Consider the following 21589-nt stretch of genomic DNA (forward strand, 5'->3'; position numbering starts at 1 on the left):
CTCTTTTCGTATTCTCTTCCTGTCTTTTTTCCTTCTGTCAGTCACGTGAGAGGGTCAATATATCTATAGTTCATTTCATCTATGAAGGGATGTTAGGTTATTTCATTACATCGTATATATATATATATATATATATATATATATATATATATATATATGAATTTAGGTAAAAATGGCACCGGTAAAATGGAAAAAAATGAATAATAGGTAAAAATGGCATTTTGACAACGGAAAATTAGGACCGTTCAAGAAGTGCAGATTAAGCATTGATTCCTCTAGTTTAAAATAGGACAAAGTCCTTCTAAAAAAAATAAATATTTTTCAATAGGCATTTACATTGGTAGGGGGGCTGGGCTTTTTTAAATAGAGTCTATTCACGGTAGATGTAAAAATAAAAATGCTTTCTGCTAGTTCGGCCAATTCTTTTATCTGGCCAGTGAAAAAGTTTTGTGGGAAGTATGGATAAAGTATATAAAACTTAATTACTTTTATATCCACTCTCTTTCATCATAATTTATAACCCTGAACAAGTCAGGAATCACACTACAGAACTGAAAACAAACACATGACAAATGAACTAATTCACTAGTGTTGTTTCTGCCCAGAAAACCTGTACGTTTTACGAGCTGCTAAGAGGTCGCTCATCAATATTCAACTAAAAACTATGTAGTTAAGTTTTTTGGAGGATTTTTTCTCAGTAGAATTCGTTTTTAATATAACTAGCGGGGGGTACCCGGAGTTGCCCGGGTATTTGTAGGTGTGTGTGTGTGTGTTTGGGGGGTGGTAAATCAGAACAAAAAAAGGAAACTTAACGCTAGTGATTTAAAAAAAAAATGTGGGGTTGGTGGCATGTGGGCTCGAACCCGGAGCCTTGAGGCCTATAAACTGAACCTGAACACCTGCGCTATGGTGACAATACTAAAGTAAGAGCGATTAAAGTGAGTCAAGTCAAGGAGGTTTGATTGACAGGTGGACGCTTAATGAGGTCATCGCTGGAGCGTTAAGATGACTGGGCAGTTTTTTGGCGTTTGTTTACTTTGTTTCACTGAGGGATCGTTTTTTCATTTACTGCGGGCAGTTTGGGCTTCCCCAAGATGATGGGAGGGGGGAAACCAGTTCTCCATTGAAAGGGGATTGTCCAAATTGAATAGCAATTGTCTGATACAAGGAAAAAACCGCATTGATCAAAATTGATTGCTTTTGGACGTTCTGGCGATCGTGCTGGGAACGATGCAACAACCTTCGTATTAGTTTCGCTTATATTATACGAAAAAGGCGAACCTACACGCGACGATCAAAAAAAATGTTGAATATTTAGCTTTTCAAAGTCGGGCAAATTAAATACACACGCGACCCCGTTCGTAACTCATAGATATTATGATGTCGACGTGATATAAAAAGTTTTTAAAATGAGCGACGGTCTCGAAAAGCCGCAGGAAAAAATCCTTTTGCGGACATACACAAAAAGCGAACATACATACATACATTTTCGCTTTTATATATATAGATAACGTCATTGTCCCAGCGCGTTCCATACTATTCTGTATAAGTACTCAGAGCTCTAACAATAGCAAATTTTCTTTTACAACAAAAAGTTATCACTGTGCATTTGAGAAAAACATAAACAAAAACAAAACAAGCACCGATAATTTCATAAATGTTGGCAAACCAGAAGAGTATCTGATCCAAAGTTAGCAGCAAACGGTGTTTGATCGGAGTCCGTCGCTGATATTAAACTGCATCAGTAATATAACTTCCAACAAGAGTTTCAATTTTCCAAGTTTTATTTATTTTTTAAATTGTTAGGTGAAAGTACAGATTAGTTTACAAAGAACCCCCCTCTTCATATAAAGGACGGCTTTCTAAATTATAATAATATTATTTCAGCACGGTCAGTAAGCTGCAGATTATTTAGAAAACCATCCTTAACTTCGAAGGGGCGCTTTGTTAACAATTTTGTACTTTTATCCAACAATTGAAACAGGGCGTATACCAGGATCGGATTATTATACATAAATATTTATTATAAAATAATTATTAAATAAAACGCTAAAATTATTCTTTTCGGTGGTTCTACAGAATTTGAACCTAACAAAACCGACTTTTTCCAAACTAAATCTAAGGGGATTAGCCCTGTTTTAAATTAGTGGAATAAAAGCTAAGCTCACACTTCTCGAACATCCTAATCTTACACTGTCAAAGTGCCATTTTACCTATCTATTCACTTTTGCAATTTTAATCTTGCCATTTTTTCCGGTGCCATTTTCACAGAGCACAATATATATATATATATATATATATATATATATATATATATATATATATATATATGTAGAAATATATTTTCTTATAATATATATCCATCCTTTTTTAAAAAGCTCAATGAAATTACAGAGCAATATAGAGAATAAATGACAAGAATTGTATAAGTCAACTGAATTAAAGGAATAAATTATAAGATGGTCAACCTCATGAATTTTGGAATATAATTTTTTGTCATTTATTCTCTCTCTCTCCCTATATATATATATATATATATATATATATATATATATATATATATATATATATATATATATATAATACACACACGCACAGATTAAGTAAAAACTATTTTATCGTTGTAATACTTGGATTATTTAAACTACTACTTTTGTTTAAAATTTTTCAAAACATTTTATACCTTTAATTGTTTTATAGAAAAGATTATAAAAATATCTCAAAATAAAATAGAAATCAATATAGACAAGAAATTAAGCAAATTATGATTTTTTTAATTTTTTAATTTTCTTCCTTTGAAGATTGTAACGCTGGGTATGGGGTAGTTAAACCAGCTGCCAACATTCCCCGTCTTTTTATTGAAACTAATCAAGAGCTCTTTTTAGTATCCTCGTTGTTCCTTTAAATGCAATTGTCTGGATTTCTTTTGCACTTGGTTCACCAGGAATATTAGTTAGGTAGAACCAGATTCTTCTTCATAAGCCCTGTGGCACCTATAATAACTGGTATGATTGATATCTCCTTAAGATTCCATTTTCTTTTCATATCATACATGAGACTTTGATATTTGGTCTGTTTCTCTCTTTCAGCTCTGTTCAGACCTCCATCATTAGGAACACTCACTTCAACAAAGGTTGCCACTCTTTCTGACTTATTCCATATAACTGTCAGGTTTCACAGCAGTATTTTCAAGGTAGGTGGCTGTAGGGATTACATGGTCGTAATGCATGGTATATAAGTCAATTCCAACTGTTCTTTAAGGTTGATGTTCCCAGGATTTTCTGCTACATTGGATGTTTAATTTTTTACAGATGATCCAGTGGATGTACTTACATAATTGGATGTTTAATTTTTTACAGATGGTCCAGTAGATATACTTACATATTAGAGTGGAATGAGTTATGCATATTCTAACATATTTTGGCACGGGAGTGCTTCAATTCTATCTTGCCTATTTGTAATGCTGAAAGAAAAAGGTAATACAGTAGAACCCGGGAATGCGGTGGCCCTGGAATGTAGTTGCACTAGGACACGGTTTTTCTAGATTAAAATATAGAATACGATGTTTTCCGGCTCCTGATTACGGTATTTGCTCCGCCTCACGGTGTTATTTATAATGTTATTTGAATATATACATGTGTATTATATACTGTATTGTATTCTGTTACTAATTTTTAATGCCGTATCCCGGGGTTCTACTGTATATGTATTGCATTATTAAATTGAGCAATAATAAAGAGAAGTCTTTGCAAAACTGATTATGTTTGCGGTTCCCAACTATAAAGTTCTTTTACATGCGAGAAGCAGACCCTCTTCAGGTTCTAAGACAGTCGTATTTTTTAATGCATATAATAGAAATTCTACTTCGATTCCATCTGGGATCACTAGAAGCAATAATTCGCTTAGATCCATAAAATTACAACTATAATCGATCATGAAAGTGAAATTTATTTTTATAGATTTTTTTTTATTTCATAAAACAATAAAATTGAACAGGAATATTTCAATGAAAAATGTATTTTTTTTTTAAGTTTACACTTTTAAATCGCCATTTTTATTTTATTTTTTTAAAGTTAAAATAAATAAATAAATAGAATTCGTTTCAGTTCGTTAAAGCCATTTGTTTTTTAGAGTAAAAGTAGTTAAAAACACCATCGCGCTAACAATTTTTTTTATTATTACTTGACCTCATTTTGCAAGTAATTAGAAATAATTCAGTTACAATTATATTCATATACTAGCAGTCCGCTCGTTAAAAACGCATAAATATTATATTTTAATTCATACAGAAACTGACACGTGTACGTGCTAGTATTGTTTTTTTCTAAACAGTTTACTTCTTGTAAGTAAAATATTACTCAAGCTGAGAACGAAACCAAAACCTAAAGATAGTGAGTCAAGTGTAATAACTATTAAGCCAGCTTGACACGATCTTTAAAAAAGTGTTTTCAAACTTACTTATTTTTAATTTTTAAAAATAAGCTAAGATAAATGAACAAAATGTAGAACGATTTTTTTTTCAATTTTGACCCCTTTTTGACCCGTTAAAAGCTATTTTAAGTGGCTAAAGACGGTCCATATCAAATCCAATCATTTGAGACCCCTAGCGCCGCTCTGCGACTTTTAGTTTCGACAGAGATATTAATTTATTTATTTGCGGACTATTATTCTCATCTTTCTTAATTGTTGTTTCACGACGTTTCGGCCAACTATTCCTCTGGCCTTCGTCAGCTGGTCACCTCGACAGATAGGAACTTTAAATCTCCTAACTGCATTCTCAGCAATCACTGTCATCCTTAGTTGTTGTCGTCTCACCACGTTTTTGATAAGTAAGCCTCTGGCCAGCTTTTGGGTAGGATTGAAACAGCTATCTTCAGACAATGCTTATCTGGAACCGTAGATGACAAAGGCCAGAGGAATAGTTGGCCGAAACGTCGTGAAAACACAACTAATAAAGATGAGAATAATAGTCCGCAATAAATAAAATTAATATAAATAATACTCATCTCAATAATGAATTCCAATTAAAATAATTATATATATATATATATATATATATATATATATATATATATATATACCATTTGGTACGGACCCGACCATGGAAGATCAGATAATAAATAAACGTGGATTTACAAGAGCAAAAAATCCAACCGTGATCGCCCCTTTGGGGGCCCGTGGCGCAATTGATAGAGACGTTGAATCTCTACGGTTCCAGATGAGCGGTTTCAATCCTACCCAAAAGCCGGCCAGATGACACAGGCCAGAGGAATAGTTGGCCGAATCGTCGTGAAACAACTACTAATAAAGATGAGAATAATAGTCCGCAATGAATAAAATTAATATAAATAAGACTCATCTCAATAATGAATTCCAGTTAAAATAATATATATATCGGCAGAGATAGTTTGAAAATATGGAGACAGACAGACAGACATAGTGAGTTTTATGAATCAGATAAGTAATTTGTCATGTGAACGCTTCACGCATGCGCATTCATGAAACAGTTGACACAGATAAAAATCCGATGGCCTCACCCTCTCCTCCACGTAATAATTTTTCAATTTTGACTCCTTAGCAGCTCGGATAAAAACTGATTAAAAAATTTTGTGAATATCTCATACACCAAGTTTCAAGTCTGTAGATCAAAACTTCGTTGAGTATGTAGGCTGAGAATTCTCCTCACGCACACATTTTATATATTTTAAATGAAGGTAATAAAGAATATATCTTTAACAGAGCGAATTTAATGAAAGCATTAAGCGAAGCTAGTAAAAGTATATAAATTACAAAGCAAGCTTATCAAGATAGAAAAAGTCCAACACAGTTAAGAGGAGCAATTAAATAATTTCTTTTAAGAATTTGGACTATCATATTTAACAATGAGAAAAACTTCCAAAACTCATATATATATATATATATATATATATATATATATATATATTTATATTTAATGAGTATATTTTTATATGAATAATTTTTATTCTAATTTTTTTTTTGTTTCTTTTTTACACACACTGCATTCTTTATTGCCCCCCCCACCAAATTTTATTCTTAGTGATCTCTATCAGACAATGAAAAAGGAATGAATAATAGTAAAAATCTAACCCTCCTATTCACGTATGCTTACTTCTTTATATATCTTATTTTTTATTCTTATATTTTTTATCAAATTTGAAAAAATTCTTGATATGTACATTCTTCATTTCTAATCTAAATGTTCTTAAATCAGTTTTTTTTTATGTTTTGTATAATGCTGGCCTTTCTCCCCTTTTGATGTGAAGCATTTATCTCCGAAATGTCATGGCCTAAAGAGGTTTTCTTTTACAAAGGAGTCACTTTGTCAAGGTCCGAAGGTTACTCAAGGATAAGGGTCAAAGAGTGAACAGCAAATATCATAATAATTGTTAGTGGAAATTTGGTAAATTGGATTATTCAAGGGAATAGCTCATCAAGAACTTATTCATGTTGAACTTGAAGACAACCATATTGTAGTCAGCTGGAAAGCAGGGAAACGGAGTTCCACAGGCGTGCAGTAGTAAGAAGTTTTGTTCATGGAATCTACGTTTAGATTTAGGCACAGATAAAGAGTGGGGGAAATTATTGATAGTAGTTTTTCGTGAAAGTTTGGCGAGGAGGTACTTTTAACATGGAGCTCAGTTGAGCACTTGCGATGAAAACAACGATAAAGCAGGGACAGGCTCGCAGCGTCTCTTCTGTGGAAAAGAGGTTGCAGGGAAGAGAAAAGAACACCCTCTTCTCCACTAAGCCACAAAGTCTATTTTGAACTGTCAAGAAAAGATAAGGTGCTTCTAGCAGCTTCTACTCAGATATGGCAACAGTACTCCATCCATGGATGTACTTAGCTCTAATAGAGGTAGAGAATTGCATCAGTAGTGAGTTATCTACTGGCGAGGTAGAATGATCATACCATTTTTCAGCGACCTTGGCAACAAATTTGATGTACATGTTCCATCTCAGAGCAGGAGTAAAAGTCTTTCCATTTTATCTTCTTTCCTTTTTGATCTGATGATTAAAAAGTTATAATTTTTATTCCTCATCACTTATATTTTATTTATTTATTTTTTTTACACGGAGGTCACCACTTACCAAGGCCCGGAAGCCACTCAGGGATAAGGGTTATTGCAAGTACAGTACGTTAGTGTGGAGATTTGATGGAGTGTTTACTTAAGGGGGCGGTTCATTAGGAATTTGTTAACGTTGGACTTGAAGACATCCAAGTTGTAGGCAGGTGGGAAGCAGGCAGACGGAACAGAGTTCCACAGGCGTGCAGTTCCAAGAAAGAAGCTTTGTTCATGGAATCTACGTTTTGATTTAGGCACAGATAAAGAGTGGGGGAAATTTTTCACAGTGTTCAGTGTTTTCGTGAAAGATTGGCGAGGGGGGACCAGAGATTGAAGTTCAGACGAGCACCTGCCATGGGAATAACGAGAAAACAAGGATAGGCTCGCAACGTCTCTTCTGTGGGAGAGAGGTTGCAGAGTAGAGAAAAGGGCATCCCCCACTAAGCCACAAAGTCTATTTTGTACTCTGTCAAGGCAGGATATATATATATATATATATATTATATATATATATTATAGGTTAATCATTTACTTGAAATGTACTCGGTTTGTATAGACCAATCATAATGGATTAAAGAATCTTTCTCATGAATTAAGTTTTTTTTATAATGAAAAAAAATTTTTACAAATAAATTTTTAAATTTTGAAAAAGGCCCCAGCTCAACGAGAAAGAGTGACAAAGCATGTTTATTACATGAACCAAAATGGTGTTTTTATAAGTTTTTTAAGGTAAACATCTGATGAGTACCTGACTAAATATGCAGCAATAACATAATTTTGCAGACTTGATAGTCGCAATACAAAATAATATTGCAATGGCTACGTTTTGAAAAGTAATAAATGACCAACTGAGAAAACTTGAAATTTGGAACTTGAAAAATTATTATATAACACTATATGATCTGGGACGCAATAAAAAGGCATTCATTGAGCTTGGATTTTTTTCGAAATTGACAAAACCTCTCTCTATATATATATAGATATATATATATATATAGAGAGAGAGAGAGATTGAGATTGAGATTTTGTAAATTTTGAAAAAAACCCAAGCTCAATGAATGCCTTTTTATTGCATTCTAGAGCATATATAGTAGTGTTTGAATATATGGTACGTAACAGTTTTAATCATTTCGAACTGCTTTAAAGCTTCACTGCTCACTCATTTTTCGACCAAATTTCAAGTAATTATCACAGTTTATAGATTACTTTCTCAGCTATATTGTGAAAAAAAAAATCAATTTTCGTTGAGTAAAACAAAAGTTATAAATTTTCTGGTGTTCAAAATCGTAAAAATATGTAAGGAGGTCAACGACGCTTTTTATGACTGGTATCCATAGCAACCACGTCGCTTCAGAGACTACTATTGCTGCTAATTCACAGCTGTCATGAAAAGAGAAGTAACCAGTGAAACAAAGATAATGAAGGCATGAAAGAGAGATAATTGGGGGGATTCTATTGAAAGCAGACGAGTGCCGGACATTGGTATTACATATGTGTAGGTTATGTTTATAGAGGTAAAAAATAAGCCTGACATTAAACAAAGAACAAGTAAATTTATTGGAAGCCTAGAAAAATCATGAATTGTAATAGAAAAATGCGAGCATGAAAAAGTAATATGGTTAAACTTAAACATGGAAAAGTCAAGTATTAGTTCTTAAAACTGGAAAAGAAAAAAAACAAGATTTTCTAGTAAAAAATATAAATTGAATTTAAAAGATCTTAATGCTTCAATATTTTAAGTTCTAAATTTATGACATTATATAATTAATTCTTAATACTGCAATATTTTAAGTTATAAATTTATATTTTTTACTAGAAAGCCTTGTGCTTTTCTTTTCCAGTTTTATCAACTAGTCCTTTACTTTTCCATGTTTAAACTTAACCATATAACTTTTCATGCTCGTATTTTTCTAATGTTTATAATTATATATATATATATATATATATATATATATATATATATATATAATCTGTAGTAATAAGTTTATCTAAAAACAACATTGTCTAAGACTCAAAATTCATACTAAAATCGTGGCATAACAGTAAAAAATTGGTAAAATCTAGTGTTAAGTGGCACTTTTCTTGGAAGTTGAAGGTTCAATACTCAGAATACAATTGCGAATTACTTATGACTTCTACCCGGTCATTCTATCCTAGTAGATAAAATAAATGGCTCTGTTCGACATTCTGTGCAGATTCCCGAGTTCGACAGAAAGATTCCCGAGTTTGACCATATACACCTAAAGAAGACCAGAGGTTACATTGGCCTAAACATTCGGAAAATAACACTCAAGATGAGAGCATGGATTTGACTAACCTAAATAATACCAGTTTTCTACATGTTTTAATATTATTGAGAAGAAACGGTTTTATATATTGCCAGCTTTTTTTTTGTTTTATTTGAAATAATATAAATTGTCTTAAAAATAGCGACGTCTCCGAAAGGAAATATAAAAAACTAAGATTAAAAAAAAAAGATACACACAATGGAAGGAAAGAATACTTAAAGGAAAAAAAATGTCTTTCGGTAAAATTATAAGGTCAACCTGGACTTTTAAAACCAGAATAAAGCGGAGCATTTAATTTAAAAAGAAATAGGCAACATAAATATCTGGGGGAATTCTTTGTTCTTTTGTTTTTATACCTCAAAGATAACGAAACTTTGCCAAGACTATTTTTGGAAAACATCAAATATTTGAAGCAGAAATTTCATAGAAGCTACGCATTTATACACACAATCATCGTGTAAATATCGAACAACAGTGGCAAATTTATTGATACAAAGTCAAATATGTCTATACGTTTATATAGTTTTATGTACAGGATTCACTCCTAAACTAATTAACCGATCATTATAAATTTTGGAAAACAGCTGCTAGGTGTAAAAAGAATGTGACCTGAAGACTCCATTTCTCGTTAACTACTATACAATATCCACTTTGTCAGAATTACTCCACTTGCTCTTAATCTTTACCCTTATGCTGTAGCCTTATTTTTTTTCTTTTTACAAGGAAGTCACCACTTATCAAGGCCCGGAAGCCATTCGGGGATAAGGGTTATTGCATGTACAGTAATCAATGAAATAATATCGTAGTAATCGCTAATAATGGAGATCTGATAAAGTGTCTTACTTAAGAGGGCGGTTCAACAGGAACTTTTTATGTTGGACTTGAAGACATCCAAGTTGTAGTCAGGTGGGAAGCAGGCAAACGGGAGAGAGTTCCACAGGCGTGTACTTCTAAGAAAGAAGCTTTGTTCATGGAATATATTATTAAGGCACAGATAAACAGTGATTGTATAAGAGGCATTAAGTACCATTTTTGAGTCTTTTGTATGACTCAACCGAAGATTGAATCCCAATCTCCCAGCCCATTACTGAACACTTTTTATTATGCCAAATCGATGAGGGGAGAATAATGTGGGCTATATTTATTTTAATTTTGTTTCATAAAAATTCAGATATCCTCGATTTCTGTGAAAGCTTAGCAAATAGACATCAATTAAAAAATATTCACAAAATTTTAAAAGGTTTTTGGAGGCTATAATCATTGGACACCAAATAAACAAGACACCTATTTATTTCGATTTGTTCTTAAGACTCTATATATTAGGACTTAAATTTTTAACATTTTCTATCATTAAAATCATGAAATAAATTTTGATAAAAACTGTAATAATGATCCTAGACATGTTTTAATATCATTATATCTAGATTTTGATTTTCGAAAGGAAGCATAAAAGTGACAAAATATTCGAGAGAATTCATATAACCATCTTGGTATCCTAATACATATGCAGACATGGCAATCTGGATGTGTACGAATAAACGTGTGTTTATATTTGAAATATTGTTTTTTATTACCATTTTATCTGTTTGGTTACATATGTTTCGGATGTTGGACCATGTTTACGACCCAACAGCCTCGTCAGATCTTATAGAAATGGTTGTTAGTATTTGGATGTTTATGTATATGTTTCTAAGTCAACGTGTATAAATGTATGTGCTCATAGGTCGTGTGTATATACATGAATGTATATTGGTATATCTATGTTCACATGTATGTGTTTACGTACATCTGGGTGTTAATATCTGTATATATGTGTGTATCTATGAGTATGCATGGCTGAACGTATGTATACAGATATAGTTGTATCTGAGTTTATATGCATCTATTTGTATGTATGTATATGCCTATATCTAAAATGCATTTAACACTGAAAATAAAGTTAAACATAAACACTGCCCAAAGCACCATGTTAGGAGCCCACCCCATATATATATTAACTTAACGATGCGCCTCCCTAACCTCGCATTATTAACTATACCCATGTATTTACTTATTTATTTATTATTATTTATTTATCCTAACTTTACTTTATTTACTTGGTATAAATATACACTTGTCTGTGTATATATGCATATATGTCTGTCGATTTATATTTTTATAAATATGTATATTTATGTAATTGTGTATACGTGTATGTGGGTACATGTGTGTATGTATGTATACATATATATGTATGTATGTACATCTACTTACTAGATATTTATATTTCCACGTATATGTATATATGTAGGTGTGTGTGTGTATATATATATATATATATATATATATATATATATATATATATATATATGTGAGTATGTATGTGTATAGGACTTGTGTGTATGTGCTTGTATTTCTGCATATAGATGCAGGTATGTCTGTATATAATTGTTTATATATATATGTGTATGTCCGTATGTGTCTGTATATGGATGTGTAGAAATGTACATATGCATGTGTATGTATGCGTATTTGCACGTGCGTTAGCGTATGTATTAATTCTTAACTACCTACAAACAACTCATTGTCAACTGAATTAAGCAAGTCAATTTATAGCGACTACGAAAATTTTAAATGGAACTGTACTTGTCAAACACATGACACCTATAAAAAACCCTTTCTCTTTCTCCCTCTCTCTCATCTACTTCATATACATGGCTGAACAAGCAAAAAGCAGTCAAAATTTAAAACCTAAAAATTGAAACTCCTCCCCCTTCCTCAACTTACCCCCTCTCTTTTTTCTTTACCATCATCTCTCCACCTCCCCCCCTATATCCATATATCCCACTCACACCTACCTGAATCTGCTACCTCCCCACACACAATACAATCTAATGTATTTCAACCTTTGAAACTGAAATATTGTCGATACCTGTCCCCCTGCCCCTTATTATCTCCTATCCCCCTTTTTTTCTCGTATTTCTTCTAAAATACTTCTTCCAAATACTAACAACCATTTCTGTAAGGTCTGACGAGGCTGTTGGACCGTAAACATGGTCCAACATCCGAAACATATGTAACCAAACAGATAAAACGGTAATAAAAAAATAAAACACATTTGCTCTGCAATAGTATTGAGGACTCTCTTCAGGTTTTTACTAATTACCAGTTTTACCATATATATATATTTCAAATATTAAGATCTTAAATATATAAATCTTAAATTTTAAAGCGAGCATTCATGTGGCGAGCCATGGTAGCTCAATGGTAGTGCACCAGATTGCAGATATTGGTGTTAAAAGTTCGATCCTTGCTATAACCCATGCTGATGACGGCTGGAAACTAGAAACATCCATGTCCATAGGCGTACCTTTTATGCACGTAATAATATTTAATATCTTCATTACACTGATGATGGTCCGATCAAAAATCATGTTCGTTTAAAAACCTTTTTAAAAGATATTTTGTATTGCTACACGTTAGCAAATAAATAGAGAAAAGATATAAGCATATACACTTATGTATTGATTTTTTATACTTATATATAAAGCCGTTTGTTACTAGAGAATCACTGCTTATCAAGGCCAAAAAGCCACTCGAGGATAAGGATAAAGAGTTTGTCAGATGAGACAAAACGGTGATGATCAGTAATGGTCAAAATTGGGCAGAAATTGATTATTTAAGAGGTCGGCTTAACAATAACTTCTTTATATTGGACTTGAAAACGAGCCTGCATTGCTCTGTTACACGGGCATGTAGTTCAAGTTTTAAGCACAAATAGAAAGTAAGACAAATTGTTGATAGTTCTTGTAGCTAACTGTAAATTGGAGTTCAGTTGAGCACTTGCCATGAAAATTACGATAGAGCAGACATAGATTTAAAACATCTCTTGTTAGCTAAAGCAGGAAAGATGCTCTGAGCAACTCCTTCCTAGATGTGTATACAGTACTCCATTTTAGGACGTATTTAGCTTTTATACACAGAGAATTGCATCATACCTTCTTTCTCCTTAATAACGGATTTTATACAAGTTTTCGATTTCTGACCAAAAGTGAAGGTCAATTTCAGAAGCTTGTCAAAACAGAGTGCTTTTACAGGAGGAGAATCATTCATTTCAGTTGAGTGAATGGCTAGTCCTTATTACATGTCCATATGTGAGTTAATTTTCTGAAACCATCCTTCTCAAATATGTCTTTTTCCATAAGTATGTAGCAATAACATTTTTTGGTGTACTATATTCTTCTCTTTTAAATAGATCAGCTTATCACTAAGTGATTAGTCCACAGGTCTTAGTATATGAACATATGTGGTTAAATAATCAATCATAAATCATTCTGCACTTTCCCAAATGGATTGTTAAATATGCTTTCAACTAAAAATTTCTGGGGTTACATTCGTGTGGCGAATGTAACGTGTCAAAAGCTTCAAATTCAGCATGGTGTCTGAAAAACAGGCTTTTTATTCAATCTTCTAATTTGCATAAAATAAGAAACCTTGTTACTTCACCAGACCACCAGCATATAACTAGAGCGGTGGTCATTTTTTTAAAATTCTTTTTATGCTTGTCATCAAATACTACATGCTGCACAGAGAGGTTTGTACCAATTTCCAAAACTTTAATCACAACACTTGCAATTGTTGAACTATTTCTTCCAGTATTCTCGAAGTATATTTTTCCCGTTTACCCAGTTGAAGTTAAAACATTATATAAGCAAAACGTATATTGCCAGCTTCAACTAGGTAACGCCATAATAAATCTAGCAAGGCACATAATGCTTTTCCCAAAATTGACTCTTAGTTTTTTTTAATCCATTTCAACCCAACTCAAAACGAAACGTATTTCCATTCAAGCTTCAATATTGTCTGTTTTCGTTTATTTATTCATCTTTGAACTTTCTATCAAAACTAACTTTAATTATAATGGAAAACGGACACAATTCGCCCATCCCAACTTCATGAAAATACCATCTTTTTTAAAGATATCTTTACTCTAAACAAGACCGATACATTTACCTGATTAATGACATATCTGAGGCCTTTGATAGGGTATGGCATAAAGGTTTACTTCACAAGATCTCTAGCTATGGTATAGCTGGAAATGTCTTCTCAATTATTAAGTCATTTCTTTCTGATAGGTTCATAAGAGTAGTAGTTGAGGGGCAAAAATCAGAAGCTCACAGTATTAATGCTGGTGTCCCTCAGGGGGTCCATCCTGGGCCCAACTCTTTTCCTGATTTACATTAATGATCTTCCAAATCACATCCTTACATCATTCGTAGACATTTATGCTGATGACACTACCATTTATGGTAGCACATCTAAGACATTAAACGACCAAGTTCTCTCAGATTCTCTCTCCTCTGATCTTAAGCACGTGGTACAATAGGGAAAGGCGTGGCTGGTTACTTTTAATGCATCTAAAACCAAGCTTCTCTCTTTACATCATCAACATTCTGATCCACATCTGGCATCAACTAAAATGAATGGCTCTCGTCTTCAGGAAGCCTCAAGTTTTGACAAGCTTCTAGGCTTGACCATTACTCCTGATCTTAAATGGAACACGTACATCAAATCTGTTGCCAGGGCCGCTGGAAAAATGGTAGGATCTTTCTATCGATCTAGTAGATATCTCATTGCTGATGCAATTCTCTATCTATATAAGAGCCAGGTACGTCCAAGGATGGAATACTGTTGCCACATCTGGGCAGGAGCTGCTAGAAAGGACTTGTCCTGCCTTGATAGAGTTCAAAATAGACTTCGTAGCCTCGTAGGAGATGTCCTTTTCTCTTCCCTGCAACCTCTATCTCACAGAAGAAATATTGCGAATTTCTCTCTGGTGTATCGTTATTTTCATGGAAAGTGTTTGACTGAGCTTCAGTCTATGGTCCCCCCTCGCCAAACTTTCACAAGAACACTCGTCTAGCTGAAAACACTATCAATAATTCCCCCACTCTTTATCTGTGCCTAAATCTAACCGTACATTCCATGAACAAAACTTCTTTCTTAGAACTGCACGTCTGTGAAATTGTCTTCTGTTTTCCTGCTTTCCGGCTGACTACAATATGGTTGTGTTCAAGTCTAAAGTAAATAAGTTCCTGATGAGCCGTTCCATATAAGTTAACAAATTTACCGAATTTCCATTACTATATTGTCCAATTTCTACTGTACACTCTTTAACCCTTATCCTTGAGTGGCCTCTTGGCTTTAATAATGTGGTGATGCCTGTGTAAAAAAAAAACTAAAAAAAAAACTTAAATGATCAAAAAACATTTTTTTTTCATATAAATTTGTTATATTTTAAAATACGAGATGCCTTTAATAAGTTTCAAGACTTTTTCTTTTACAGACGTTAAAAATTGTCATAGACTTAAAATGTATGTTATTGCTATACGTCGTATGAGATGTCAATGTGGGAACTGTACACGAAAAAGTATTTGCAAGGAACTGAAGATGTGGAAGATTTGTCCCAAAGGTAATCAGAGTAGGTCAAAAAGAAAGAAGTTGCCATGACTGCAGTGAGATGGTCAAGCTGATCAATTTAGATCCCACAGGTCCTGATGCTCTGGTGACCTGCGATGAAGTTGGATCTTCTGCTATGACCCAGAGACAAAGTTCTCAGTGGAAGCATGCTAGCTCTTCTTGACCCAAGAAGGCGAGACAGAGCAAATCCACCTAGAAACTTTATGATCCTTTTCTTTTTTTTTTTACAACACTGGCATGATCTACATGCAATGGGTTCCCACTGAATACAGTCAACAAGAGAAATACTATGTTGAGGTTTTAAGGAAATTCGAGAAGAGATTCCATCGGAAGAGGTCAGCACTCTTCAAACTGGGTCAATGGCATTTCCACCAAGACAATGTACCAGTCCACAACTCCATCCTTGTCACAGACTATTTGACTAAGATGGGCATCAAGACAGTTCCTCACCCTCCCTATAGTTCGGACCTTGCTCACTGTGACTCTGGGTTATTCCCTAAGTTCAAGGAAAACCTTAGAGATTGTCGTTATGAGAAAATAGAGAAGATGAAAGAGACTGTGACGAGGATCATTGACACGCTCACACAAGAGGACATCCAGATGTTGTTGGAACGGTACAACAAGTGCATTACAGCCGGAGGAGATTACTTCGAAGGAGACTATAGTTTCATGTGTGTGTTCTATCAATAAAAATACCCATACAAAAAAAAAATCTGGAAACTTATTTAAGGCACCTTTTATAAATTTTTTTTAAAATGTAGATTATTAGCTTTTTTTCATCTGTAACATCTTGACGAGTGATAAACGAATCACCTCAACAAACATCCTTCCTTTATTTGTTCTTTAGTCCTCATATTCCATGAGTGATGTTTCTGATAAAGAGGGAAGAATTGCTCTTTCCAAGTCAGAATCTATTCCATCTTATCATTAGCAAGTTTTAGACTTTGAAGTACTATTTTTTTTATCTCCTTATATAAAGTGGCTTCATACTTTGTTTGGAGCTATTTCCATAAAAAAAATATAAGTTTCTGACACCTAATATAAAGCCACGTCACACAAAGATTTGAATCAACATTCACTTACAAAAACTTGAATGTATGTTTACCTAACAACCTTATGTAGAACTTCCTTGAGGAAGAAATAATCGATCGTCACCAATGTTTGAACTGATAATTTTTGTCCTAGCTAGCATCTGAATTGTCTGTTATATGATATTAGTTTATCAGCTGTCTGTTATGGTTTTTTTTTTTTTGGGGGGGGGGGTTTGAAGTATGGCAATTTTTATAAAACAAAAGTCATTTTTTTTCAAAGGGACACAATTCTGTTAATCTATTAAAACTAAACAAAATGGACGTATTTAACTGATTAATAATAAAAAATACGAGTAACTATGATTTAAAAAAATAAAGTAATTTTATTATTTAGAATTTATATTTTAAAATTCAAATTTGGAAAAATAGATTAACATTCTATTTTATATGTGGCGTCTTAATGAGTTAAAAGATTTTCCTCAAACAGATAATAGATACATGACATAGAAACATGGTAAGCAACGTCACACATAAAAATCAGAGTCAATATGACACTGAAATAAAAATGAAGGGAACCCGGCCAGTTAGCTACCTCGGCTAGTACATATTCATATGCAAGTTTATTTTTCTGGAAGTATAGCCATCAAATTCTTTATATAAATATACTGTACGAATATACTAACCTGATTCATTAAAAATAAATAAATTTAACTCATAAATAATGTAAAATACAGGCCTATTTTCTATTTAAGGTTGATCTATTTTAAAATTTAAATTTATAAAAGTAGATAATCAGTCTTTTTTATACATGGCGTTTGGATGAGTTAAAAAAAAAAAAACTTCCTCAAGGAAGTTAATGGATACATGACACATAGCTATAGTAAGGAACGTCACGAACAAAAATTAGGATCAGCATTACACTATGAAAGAAATAAGTGGAACCCGACCACAGCTAGGTACCTTCATTGAAACATATTCATATGTAAGTTTATTTTTGAACGTATGGTCATCTTGCGCAAGTACATATGGCTCGAATATATATGTATACATAAGTATACCATCTTTTAAATCTCATACATATAAACGAGACGGATATATTTATCTGCTTAATAAAAAAATGAGTCTAACTTTTAAATAATTTAAAATATAGACGTATTGTCTTTTAAAATTTGGTATATTTTAAAATGTAGAATAAAAAATAACGAAATTAAAATCTTTCCTTTGTTTATTCTATACGGATTTACTCATTCCAAATGATCCGATTAGTGATAGTAGACTGGAATGTAAAACATAGAAAGGGCCATGGGAAACGCCTCTTGTCCATCTATTCTTATATATCTCATCTTTCAGCGAATATTGATTAGAATTTGCAGTGAAAGCTCTTTTGATTCCGCTTCAAGTGTTCTTGAGTTATTTGAACACCGGAATTGCATGCCGTTTCCAATGAAATGGCTCGCAAAGTTACATCTGGGTTTTAATTTTGTAAATTCTATAAATAACTCTAAACGCGTATAACGTAGCATTTTGAAGATTTCAGTCATGCTAATAAGCATAGAACCCACTGGGTTCATGAAAAAGGCTAGGAGCTACCCGGCGAATATACCCGGTGAACAAAGTGCAAGAAAGATCCAAACAATTACACTTTAACTTACGATTAAGTTTCTAAAAATATCTCTCGGAGTCTTTGAAACAGCAGATGAATGCCTGACATCCAGTAGAATTCTCCATCTCCAGCAAAAAGAAAAGTATGACACTTTCATTATTGGTTAAAAATTGTCATAAAAATATCCATTGAATGGTCGAAATAAAAGTATAAATCACTGATACATGCTTTTCCATACAATACACAAATAACTTTGGAATTTAAAACTTTCCCATACTTAAATATTGTCCAACTTTTAGTACGATTTAGAGTAGACCCAACCTGACATAAAACCATTAAAAAAAAATAAAAATGTTGCAATTTTTTTGGATCAGTAAATGCATTGACTTGTCTGTTATTTCGTTTTATTTACATGCATATAAACGGAAATTTTTTTTCAAAGCGGAGTATCATTTGTTTGTTTTTACCACTAATTTATGCAGTCAATTGCATAAGGCAAATCAATTGAAATATTTCAGAAAGAACTAATACTTATAATTAATAAAAATAATGAGCACCAAGAAAGGTACTAGTGATGGAACGATTCCAATATTTTTTCCGATTCTGATACAATTACCGATTCTTTATAAATCTCTAAATATTTAACTTTGAAATTGTTATTTTTTTTTTACCCCCAGTAAAAAACACATGCTAAATGTGCATGTATTTTCTCAAGAGTAAAGGTAGTTTGAAATAAATAAATATTTATTATCTTATTATTTCTACTAGCAGTGGAAAATTTTGCTTTAAACAAAATTTAAAAAAAAAAAAGAAAGATAATTAAAAAAAAAAAAATCGTTTTTGGCTTCGGAAAATAGGCACACATTTTTCCGATTTCGATACTCCGAAATGTTTCGATTTTTCTGATTCCCGATTCCAATTAATCGTCCCAACAGTAATAGACACCAGAACTAAATAGAATGGATATTGAACACCTCTTTAAATTCTTTACATTTACAGCCATCAAAGTAGATTTTCAAAAGAATACTTTTTCTTAGCTAGTAATATAATATACAATTACAAGAAAGATATAAGTTAATATGTAATTCAAAAAATAAGATTGCTCATTGAATATCGGAAGTTGGACACAAAAATATAGGATTTTTAAAAAAAATTAATTTTGCAAGTGGCTGGCTCTACTTAGTTCTAAATAAAACGTAACTCCAGTCTAATAAGCCGCCTTGTCCGCCTAATTATTACTAAAAATAAAGCAAATTAAATTATATTATAGTCAGTCACATGATGAAAGTAAATTTTAAAAAGCTATTTTAAATTAAATATAACATTGCTATTTGAGTCTGATTTTGAAAATCCGACAAGATAATTTTATATGTTAGATATATAGAGAGATATGTAGTAATACTATGCATCTAGATAAGCTTAGGTTTAAAGATCCCAAAGCTCAGCAGAGAATTGTTGACAAGGATTCATGATGTAACGGTTAATGTATTGATTAACAAAGCGGCAGTCTTCTGGGGGTTCAAGATTCAATCTATACTACAGATGATAATGACTAAGAATAATATGAAAATTACACTGTAATAGTTGGAATAGGAACAATCTATCCCCATATATAAAGTGTTCAGTTCAAAATTACATATAGGTTCCCAAGTTTGAAAAGATGTACCTAAAGTAGGTGGGAGATTACATTGGCTGAAACGTTGTGAAAATACCAAACAAGATAAAAATAACAGTCCAAATAATGATATTATTTTGTTTTATGAAATATTTTTTTAATTTTTAAGGGAGGCAAATTGTGCATAATTACATTCTCGTTAGATAACTGAAGTTAAGCAACATTAAGCCTGGCCAGTATTAGATGGGTAACCATTTGAGAATACCAGGCACTGTATGTAGGAAGATGTCGATACTTCGTTACAAGAAGTGCAAACTCCTAACGTCGTCATCTCTCCTGACTGAAATATACATGTGACTGAGGAGCACTTGTGAATTTGATATTCTTTAGAAACTTGCCACCTAGAGTGAATGCAACTTTGTTCATTAAAGTGTGCTTTAGAAATGCAAGCGAATCTCCTAAACATATATTTGCCAATATACATGCATATTTATGTTTGTTTGTCTGTCCGTTCCGTTTTTCTTGAAAACTACCGAGTTGATCTGTCTGAAAGTTTGTATGAACCTTTGTTACAATAAGATGCATCGAAGTATTATTGTATCCGTTCGATGTACAGTCAGGGATTAATATGGATTAGTATTTAATGCGAATTGAGCACAAGTTTAATCATATTTGACCATCAATTTGGCATAAAGAAAAGTTTAGTTTATTATGGCACAACTGAGAGTAAAGAAGCAAATAGTTTCTACAGATTGTAAAACAATTGAATATATTTAATTTTTACAAAGGTATAGAATCAAATTGACACTTGCATAAAAAAGCTTCAGATAGTTCACATACGAATATTGCATGCATGAAACAATGTTTATATAATAGGTTATCCATCTAGAGACTAGTAGCCAATCAGAGCTCAAGGAAGGGATTTACTCATCTAAACATGATAAAGCTAAATATAGACAACAACAGCAGGAAGGTGACAGTAGCTCAGTGGTTAACAACACGGACTGATAACCCAGCTGTGCCAAGTTCAAACCCACTTCATTCCACAAAAAAGCAGTTTCACTTAAGAATGTTGGCAATCTTCACGTTGTTCCTCCTGTAAGTACTCAATGTCTTTTTAAAAAGTATTCTAACTGGAAATATATCGGGGATAAATAAATAATCATCTGATTTATACAAAACTAGCCTGGTTGCCCGGGTGTTTGGAGGTGCGTGTTGAGGAGATGAAAAAAAAGGGTAGTAAGTAGGCAGGTTCGAACCCATACCACGAAGGAGGAAAAGAATGTGACAAAAAAAAAAAAAAAAAAACACGACGTCTTTGCTGTTGCATCCATCGCCAAGCCAGAAGTGGCGAAAGTTTAAATTAAGGCTAGTCAATCGAAAAGAGGGAATAACTTTCGAAAATATCAGCGAAAAATGCGACCTCTCCTTGTAGAAAAGTGCCCAGTTGAGAGTGAAGGAATTCATGTTTTTGGCCAATTTTTCAATATTTGTCGTCCAAAGGGTCG

Source organism: Euprymna scolopes, chromosome 1 (assembly GCF_053919585.1).
Source record: "Euprymna scolopes isolate OS-2025 chromosome 1, ASM5391958v1, whole genome shotgun sequence".
NCBI classification, from domain to species: Eukaryota; Metazoa; Mollusca; class Cephalopoda; order Sepiida; family Sepiolidae; genus Euprymna; species Euprymna scolopes.